Below are 11,084 nucleotides of genomic sequence, written 5' to 3' on the forward strand. Positions count from 1 at the left end.
TCCTCTCTACAAAAACTACTAAAATAATGATGATTATGATTATTATTATTAATATCTGACCTCCATGGAGTCAGTGACTCATCATCGAAGGTACACAATGCACATCCAACTGTGGCCTTAAACTGATTCGATGTGTCTACATTCACAACACACTCAAGCAATGCATTCCACTCACCAACAACTCTCCATGCAAAAAACCTACTCCTCACTACTCTGCTCACACCCTCCTTGTACAGCTTCAACCCAATAACAACCCCTGACTAGCTTATATGTATCAATCATATCTTCTCCCTTGACTGCTGTTCACGAGGCTTTGAAATTTCCATTCACTCAATCTGTCCATGCACTCCACATTTCAAAGACCACTGGCCAATTTTGTGAATCTTCTCTGGACCCTTTTAAACATATTCTCCATGCAACCTGGCAACCAAATCTGTGCACAATAATCCATATGAGGCCTAATCAAGGCCTTATGCAATAGTATCATAACCTCTCTATTTCTGTATGTCAGGGTCCTTGCATCATTGCCATTATCCAATGTGATATCTTCACAACTTGTGCAATGTGGCCCCTGAATTTCAGGTCCTTATCCACCATCACTCCTAGATCTCTCATCTCCTCTACTTCCTTTAAGGTTTTCCAACCAAGTGTATACTTTGCATCCCATCATTGCTTACCAATCTCAAAATCTTACATTTTTCAACATTGAACTGACAGCTCCACTTACATGCAAATTCATGCAATCTATTCAAGTTTTCTTATAAGGCCATAACATCTGCTCGACCCTGCATTGCTCTCCCCTGTTTTTCATAATCTGCAAACAGCTAAATATCATTAGTTAAACCCATCCTAATATCATTAAACAAAGAAACTGAACAAAAATGGTCACAAAACTGACCCCTGCGACACAACACTAGTGACCTTTCTCTTTCGGGATACCGCACCTCCATATACAACTCTTTGATACCTATCTAACAACCAGTCACGGATCCAACTCAGAAGTCTGTTATTCAATCCCATCTGTTTCAATTTATTTAAGAGCTTGTCATGTGGCAGTCTATCAAATGCCTTTGCAAAATCAAAGCACACCACTGTACTTTGCATATGCATCTTCCCCTGTGCAAGGTATTTGTCACCTTTTTATAGTACATAAGTATGATAGAAAAATATGATAACCACAGAGAATACTGCTGTTATCACATTTCTGCATCCTACTTCTCACCAATCTCTCTACTAACTTCACCACAACTCCAAATATGCAGATTGGCCTATAATTTATAGCCACAGCCTTATCACCACCTTTATGCAGTGGAACAATTTTACCCTCCTTCCACTCCCTTGGAACCTGTGTTGTTGCAAGACTTTTATTAAACAGGCATGACAATGATACTGTCAGTTTCCTTGAACGTTACCTTAAGATGTGTGGTGATATGTCATCAAATCCTATCACCTTATTGACATCAAGTTTATTTATTTCCTCAAATACCTCCTGCTCACTCACAATTAAGCCATCCTCACCTATTTCCTCTACACTTAAATTCCTCATCGATTCACACTGATCAGGTTGAAACACCCATATAAGTCGATCACTGAATACCTCAACAATGTCTTCTGCAGCAGTTACCATTCTACCGCTTTCATCTGTTAACTTCATCTTACCATGATCATTCTTTCTTCTACTTGTCACATATCTGAAAAACGCTCTAGGGTTTTTCTTTGCCTGATTTACCAATTTCTGCTAATTCTCTATTTTTGTTTTCCTTATTAACTGAGACACTCTCCTGGCTTGTTCTTTATACTCTTCATGTGACTCATTATTACCATTATTCATCTTGCACTCCCTCCAAAGTATTATTACTATTACCACAAGACCTCATGAAGTCAAAGACACATCTGGGAGGTCCTTTTATCTCACACACACACACACACAGCTCATCATACCGTGTCTTAAACACACTCAAACTCCTTGCAGACACCACACTCTCAGGCAATGAATTCCAATCATTCACAACACAGCACAAAAAATAAACCTGCCACTCACTCCCCTACTCACATCCTCTTTATACAGTTTCCAGGGATGACCTCTGGTTCTCCCCCAATCTCCCACTATTTTCTGTAGAACTTCTCCAGCATTGATCCTATAACAACCCCTTAGCAACTTGTAGGTCTCTATTATATCTCCCTTCTTCCTCCTGTCAACCAGACTCTGCAAATTACATCTTCTCAATCTTTCCTCGTACTCGACATTCCAGAGGTCAGAAACTACCTTAGTCAATCGCCTTTGGACCCTTTCCAACATCTCTTCATCCTTCTGAAAACCAGGTGACCAAATCTGGGCACAATAGTCCATGTGTGTCCTAATCAAAGCCTTATACAACGGAACAAGAATCTCCCTACTTCTACACGTCAATGTCCTCTGCATCATTCCCAGAAGCCTTTGTGTTGTCTTCACAATTTTGGCTATGTGTCCCCTAAATTTCAGATCCTTATCCACTGTCATCCCCAGATCTCTTATTTTTTCCAGCTCCAACAATATATATCCTCACAAGCATAAATTCTGCATCCCATCTTTGTTTTACAAATTTTAAAACCTTACATTTTGCAACATTGAATTCACATCCCCCATTTCCGTGCCCAATCACTCAATTTATTCAAATCTTCTTGTAAGGCCACAACATCTTCGCTACTCTTCATGGTTCGTCCCAACTTTGCATCACCTGCAAACAACCTGAATATCTCCATCCAAATCTTCACCTATATCGTTAATATACAAGTTAAACAGTAATGGCCCCAAAACAGACCCCTGAGGCACTCCACTAGTGACTTTCCTTTTCCTGGATATCGCTCCCCCTATACACAACTTGTTGACACCTATTAGATAGCCAGTCTCCAATCCAATGCACTAGTCTAATATTCAGCCCCATTTGCTACAGTTTGACTGTCAACTTATCATGAGGTACTCTATCAAAAGCCTTTGCAAAATCCAAATATATTACTGTGTAATCCTTCTCCTCTGTCGAAGGAAGCAGTCACTTTATTGTAATAAGTAAGTAGATTACTAAAACATGACCTCCCTTTGACAAATCCATGCTGCCCATCAAAGATAATACTATTGTTGTCAATCCAACTCTGGATCCTAGTTCTCACAAGCTTCTCCAACAACTTAACCACAACATCTGACACACAGATAGGACTACAGTTTAATGCTCGAGTTCGATCACCTCCTTTATGAAGTGGCACAATCTTGCCCTCCTTCCACTCCTTAGGGACTTGACCGAGTGCAAGACTCGTATTAAAAAAATATGTGAACTCCCTGGCATATTCCTTCAGAATATTAAAAAAATATGTCAACTCTCTGGCATATTCCTTCAGAATACGTGGCAATATATTATCAAGTCTCACAGCCTTATTAACATCTAGTTTACTCAACTCCCCATAACACCTCTTGCTCACTTACAGTCAGTATCTCCTCTCCATCTACTGCTTTCAATCTCTCCATGAAGTCACATTCACAAGATTGAAAGACCTTTATGAATTGCTCATTAAGTATCTCCACCACACATTTTGCAACAGCTGTCTTTATACCATTTTCTCCTATCAATGTCATCCTTCCATAATCATTCTTTCTTTCTTTCTTTTGCTGGCTACATATCAAAAGAACGCCTTAGGATTCTTTTTTGGCTTCATTAGCTAACTGCTGTTCATACCTCTCTTTAGCTACCCTTACCAACCAAGTCACCCTCCTTGCCTGGTCTTTGTAGACCTCATGAAATTGGTTATTTCCACTTCTCTTATGCTGCCTCCACAATGCCCTTTTTCTCTGTATCGTATGCTTAATCTCTTTATTCATCCAACTCACACCTACCTTATTTAACCTTCTCACCCTTGGAATACACTTAGACATTGCATCTACTAGATAGTTTTTGAAAATCCCCCCAAGCTGCACTGATCTCTTTTCCAGCTAACTCCTCATTCCACGCTACACCCGCAAGCTGTCTCCTGAGCTCTTCATAATCAGCCCCCTTGTAGTTCCACATATAGCTTTTTCTCACAGAGGTCCTCACACAGCTGGCAACCAACCAGGTAATCACCTCATGGTCACTCTCACCAATTGGTGGATGATTTAACACCTCATTTATAGTTACATCCTCTTATGAGATGACCAAATCCAAGATCCTCAATCCTCGAGTGCCCTCTGTTACATACTGCCTGAGGTAGTTATCCCTCAAAAACTCAAGAAACTCATTTTCTTTACTTCCAGTTGCTATCTCATCCTTCCAGTCTATATTGCCATAATTAAAATTGCCCTTTTCTTATTCCCATTATGATCACCACCATCCATATTACTTGGTCTATAACAACATCCAACCAAGAATTTGATTCCATTCACCTCTATCTCACACCATACTGCCTCTAAACCACCGGTGCTATTTCCCTCTTGCATTTCTACTTTGTATGGACATAACTCTTTCTCTATGATCAATAGCACTCCTCCCTCCTTTTTTACCCCTTCGATCCTCACGAAACATATCATATCCTTCCATCTCTATTCCTGTCTGGATGCTGTCCTCATCCAAACATGTCTCATTTATTCCGACAATCTTTGGGTGAACAGATGCAATTAGTGCAACCATTTCATCTTCCTTGTTTCTTATACTTCTAGCATTTGTATACAAACACAAAAGCTCATTTCTGGATCCACAGCTCGTTCCACTGATGCCACTCACTCAATGTTATCTCTCCATGCTCGACTGGGGCTATTTCCCTTTCTGCCCATTCATTCTAGAACCCTTCCGAATTCCAACTGTTTCCTCTCAATCCCAGGTCATTCTATTCCTTTACTGTCTACACATGCTCACACCTCCTCTTGGAGCATTCTCATTTTCTATACTCATGCCACTCACTTCCCCTTTCATAACCACCTCTTCAATCTCTCCTGCTCTTCCACATCACTTCCTGCTTGATCTGATTCATTCTCTCTACTCACTTCTCTACCTTCCAGCAGCAGTCTCTTCAAGCGACTCACACCATAACCACTCAAATGCAGTCCATCGCTCCCATATAGTTCACTTCGTCCTTCAAACTCATTCCACACATTAACAAGCATATCATTCATAATCCTACTCTCTGCCTCATCTCACCACAGTCATATCTAGGCAACATGCTCACTACCCTTCTGTCACAATATTCTCTTTTATCCTTCAGAGCATCCTCCTGATATCCATTCTGACACACTCTTTGTCCTCTCTCAAATCATTCGTTCCTATTAATACTATTAACTCTTTTGCTCTCTCCTGCCTCATATCCAATGCCTCAATCACTCTACTCATTTTACCACCTGGAAAATATACCTTATGCATCCTATCATCCGGCACACCTTTAATAATGGAGTCTCCATATAACGCCACTTGCTTATCTTTCGTTAACTCTTTCATGCCATCAAAATTTGTTTTAATAGTTTTTACCCAAATTTTCTTAATTTCATTCCACATCCATTTAATCTCTTGCCTCATTCAATCCAATTCAACTTCCGAATCTCGCGTCACATTCTCTCTATCATTCATTCTTTCTAATTTTATAACTGTCGATCTCCTCTTCTCACTTTCACTCTCATTCATCCTTCTGTGTTTCCATACTTTCGGTCCAACGTGTGTTCAACTTTCGCTATCATTCATTCTTTCGATTTTTTTCACTTTCAATTCCTGCGGTACGCCATTTCCGGTTTCATTCGTTATCTCTATTTCGTTCCCTTCCGCCACTTTCACCTCACTTTCGTCCTTTTTAACATCTGTTACGGTTTTCAGATCACTCATTTTCTTTTTTTCTGATTTTTTAACATTTTTTCGCCTCTCTTTCACACTATCCTTTTCTTTCAAATGTGCACTCATTTTCCCTGCGACATTCTCGCTAATAACACTTTCTGTCATCAATTTCATGTTAGCATTCATCAGTTCCTCATTCAGGTCACACTTCGCACACATCCTCCTTCCATCCGTCCTAAACATCCACAAATCATTTATGTAATCAAAAGAAAAAATTAGGTGTGCTATATGTAATCATATAGCACACCTCACACCTAACGAAACGACTGAAGTCTAAGTTAAAGTCATGGAATGACAAAGCCGCCGCCATGTTTCCTTTGCTGGTTACTACTCTAAGGCCTAATAATAATGAATTCGTAATTAAGGTTAAGCAAAACAAAATCCCCACACTAGTAATAATGGTAGCTCACAACTTTTACAGCAGCTCTTACTCAAACACTCATATATACTTAATTATTCCAAGAATAACTTATCTCAATCTGGAGCTCTTCTTAAGCACGTCCGCCAAGCTTGACTGACGAGCACCCTCTCGAGTACTTTTTTTTTAAAGATTTCATGGTTAATCTCCACATTCATCCATTTTGCACCTACCTTATTCAGCCTTTTGGCCTTCAGAATACATTCACACATTGATGCTGTTATGCATTTCTTTGTCAATTCCCATGCAGCATTTATTTTCTTATCGCTCAACTCCTCATTCCATGTTATAGCTCCACTCTGTCTCCTAAGCTTGTCATAATCACCATCCTTATAATTCCACATATATCCTTTCCTCACAAAAGCCTGCATATGACTAGCCATAACACAGGTGATTACTTCATGATGGCATTCACTAACTGGTGAAAAATGTGAACCCCTTCTCACAATTACATCCTCTGATGAAATGATTAGATCTAGAACTCTTGATCCTCACATATCCTCCTTTACTTGCTGCCTGAGATAGTTATCTCTCAAGAACTCGAGAAATTCATTTTCCTTATTCCCAAATGCTATCTCTTCATTCCAATCTATACAGCCATAATTAAAATCACCCATAATAATTATCCTTACTTTGTTCACTCATCCAAGTTGCTTACACATTTCTTCATCACCCACCCTCCACATTCCCACGCCTATAACAATATCCATCTAAACATGTCTTCCTCTCAATCTCCATGTTATACCACACCACCTCATAACAATTGTCCCTATGTTTCCCTTTCATATCTACCCTATGTGGACTTAATCCCCTGCTATCATCAGCTACATTTCCCCTTCCTATCTTCATGAAAAATACTGTATCCTTCCATTTCTATTCCCATTACGATATCATCTTCATTCAACCATGTTTCACTTATTTTAATGATTTTGGGGCGAATAAACTCCATCACTGAAACCATTTCATCACCCTTATTTCTGATACTTCTGACATTTGTAAACAAACACAGCAGTTCATTTTTAGGTCTACAATCAATCCTATCAAAGCCGTGTGTTGATTGTGATTTCCCCACCACACCTGCCCAATCACCTTTATCACCACTTACCACATATATCTGCTCAGTCTCAACTTCCCTGCCCACATCACAATATACTCCATCTTTATTATTATTATTAGACACCTCCAGGGAGTCCAAAGACTCATCAAGGGAGGACACCTGCTGTACAACTCTGTCTCTGCCACTCAATCCACCAACCCACTGCAACTACACCAACGCCATCTACTGCTGACCACCACCACCACTAGTATTTCCAATGACAATTACAAACATCCATGCCCACGGTGGGATTTGAACCTGTGGCCTTTTGGCTGGAGAGCAGATATGCTAACCACTCGGCCAGCAAGGCTGGTCATTCACTGCCACTTTCAGCATCCACTCTCCCTGTGCCATGTCTCCCTGTCCACCCAAGCTTCCCTCTGTTTCCCTGTTCTTCTTGCATTGCTGTTCTCTCTTCCAGTCTTACACTACTACTGTTTCCACTGCCAAGCACTTCTGTTCTCTTCGATATCACTCTTCAGATTTTTCCCTTCATTTCTTTCTTCTTATCTCTTGCACGCATCACACACTGTATTTCCATCCAGCAACACTTTCTCAAGTACACTTACTCCAAAGCCATTTAAATGCAAACCCATCATGCCTGTATAATTTCATTCTTCCCTCAAACACATGTCATACATCCACAAACTTCATTCCCTTCTCCTCACACAGCTCCACTAGCATACCATTCATGATTTTGACTCTCCATCACAATCATCATTGTGATACCATGGCAACACACTGACAATTTTTCCTAGTACACTCTTCTCGATAGTCTCCTGATATTCATCCTCACATCCTTCTTATGTCCACTTAGATCATTCATCCTCTCTCATGACTCTCTTGCTTGTTTCTTCCTCATGTTCAACACCTTAATTATCTTACTCATTTTCCCACCTGGATAGTAGCAGGCCTCATAGACTCTGTTAACTAGTCCTCTAATTATGGAGTCTCCATATATTGCTATCCTGGTATCACTCATCACCTCTTTTACTCTTTTTTTTCTTTCATTCTGTTCTCTTGCACACTTTCATTAGTTTCCACTAGTCAACTAACATCACTCCACATATTCCTCATTTCATTTTTTAATTTCAATAAGTGTTTTATTAAATTTTGCATTCCAACAATTTCATGCTCTATTAGTCTCGCTGCCTCTCATTCTGCTGCATCTTACTTCAGTTTCCTCAGTCATTCTTTCTTTTGCTCCCTAATCAGTAACTCTCGCTTCTACATCTTTGCATTCTTTCACTTCCTATTATCCCAGCCTGTCTTTATGTCATCAGCAGATATCTTTCTGTTTCTTGTTAAAACCTACCAATTGGTTGGTTGGTTGAATTAATTTAGTGCAAGTACATGAAAGGTCATACTTTGCCATAGCAAAGGTTACAGCAGTACACAAGGTCTTAATTAAATAGCCATAAAGTAATAAGTTAGCAGATAATATGTATGTACAAAAAATTAAGTTAAGCAATGCAGTATCTACATGTAAACAGAATTTATAATCAAATGCATGTGTATAAATTAATTTTTGTAAAAACTTAAAAACATCATTCAATTTGTCTGAATCTGATAACATCTGTTAGATTGTATATGGTGGCCATATAAGTAAAAATTTCATTCCTCTCTTGTGTGAAGTGCTGACACTCCCCCGTTGTGTATTGCTTTCACAATGTAGGTGGGCCATCAGCCCTCAGTAAATTTGAATGTATAAGATTAATTTGCATATGCAGAGCCTAGCAAGAACAATTTCCTCTCTTCTGTTTCTATGTTGACTAGACTGCCAATGCTTAATTTCAGGCTTAATATCATGCAGTTTGTTTTTCAATGCTTCCTGCCATGATGTCTTCCACTGAACTTTGATCTTATAAAATGTCTGTATAGGGAACTGTCAAACAATACATGGAAAAATGCCAGACTACTTGACCGAGTGGTTAGCGTATCTGCTCTCCAGCCAAAAGGCTACGAGTTTGAATCCCACGTGGGGATGGATGTTTATGATTGTCTATAGATGGCGTTAGTGTAGATGATGATTGTCGTTGCGGTTCGTTGTGGTTGGCGGGTTGAGTGGTGGAGACGGAGAGTTGTGGAGTGGGTGCCCTCCCTCGATGAGCCCCCCTGGACTTCCTGGAGGTGTCATGTAATAATAATAATAAAAAGTATGAGCTTATCTAACAGCTGTATCTGCAGTCTCATTTCCCATAATTCCGATATGGCTGAACATCAAAATTAAGGGGTTTCATTTTATACAACAGTTGACCTAACCAGCGTCATTAATGTAAAGGCTGAATAACATTGGATCAAAGACTGATCCCCAAAGTACTCCTCCAGTGGTCACCATAAACTTTGTAGATTCACATCATCCCATACACTACTTTTTGATATGAGTCAGTCAGCCACCCTCTTATTCAAAGTAGTCTATAATCTGCTCCTATATCATCCAACTTATGCAAAAGCATTCCATGATGAATCCTGTCAAAACTTTAGGAAATTTGTAAAATATTATAATAAATCCTTTCTCCTTGTCTAACTCAAGAATAATATTATTATAAAATGTGAACAGGTTACTAAAATGTAACTCTTGTTTAGTAAACCCGTGCTGTTCATTGCAAAGTATAGATTCTTTATCACCCAATTTCTGTATGTTAGCCTTTACCAACTTTTTCAATATCTTTACCACCAACAGTACAGATATATCGATAGATCAGTAGTTAGACACATCTATCTTTATGTTCCTCCCCTTGTGTACTGGGATATGACACAATCTTTCCATTTCTGTGGAATCTTCCTCTTACTCAAATTATACTGCTAGGTTAAAGGAACAGGTAGTTCAGGTGAAAACTCTTTTATCATCCATGCTGATACCCCATTGGTCCCTATTGCCAAATTCATACTCAGTTTATCCAACAGCTCTGGTATCACCTCCTCCTCATACACCTCGCTTTCTTCCTCCAGTATAGAGGTATCATTTAGTTCTAAGCTGTATACTCTAGGTTGATAGTTTTTATCAAGATGAGCACTAATTTATTGAACATTGTCTTCTGCATCAGCAACACATATACTATCTGCACTATAGTATACTATCTAGACAAGTTATTCTTTCTCATTCATTCTTACTTACAACATAACAGTAGAATTTTTTTGTTTTGCTTTGTTTGTTTTTTTATGTTGCAGAGCTAGTGTGTCTATTCACACTTTGCTTTCCATACAATAGCTGTAACTCTTCTGGCCTGTGTATTATAATTTTCATAACTGGCATCAGCATTAGACACACTGGATTCTTTCCACATCATTTTTTTTTTAGAAGCCCTGACTTAATAAGATTGCACATCCATTTCACTCCTACTCATTTTTTCCCCCTTCACATTCCAGGGATACATTCTGATATTGCATCATTTAATTATTATTTAAATGCTTCCCACGTACTGCTGGTGTCTTTCCACTCCAGCAACTGATACCATGGGATTGAACCTAGTATTTTCTGTTGGTCAAAATTCCTGCACTGAAGTTTGGCAAGTAACCTTTTTAAATGATAATCCATACACTTAGTTACTTCCCTTGTCATTACAACAAGATCTCTCTGATCAAGTGGATATAGAAGTGTCACTCTTTTACTGAAACATCCTAAGATACTGCAATCAGGTTATTCTTTGACATTGGGTTCATTCTGTTGTGTGCTGCTTATGGAAGTTATCGCACAACACCTCAATCAATTTGGTTGCATTCTTTTTGTGAGAATTCAATGCTACAC

The sequence above is a fragment of the Typopeltis vanoorti genome, chromosome 2, assembly GCF_054136105.1.
Source record: "Typopeltis vanoorti isolate ZY-2024b chromosome 2, IOZ_Tvanoo_1.0, whole genome shotgun sequence".
Classification (NCBI taxonomy): Eukaryota; Metazoa; Arthropoda; class Arachnida; order Uropygi; family Thelyphonidae; genus Typopeltis; species Typopeltis vanoorti.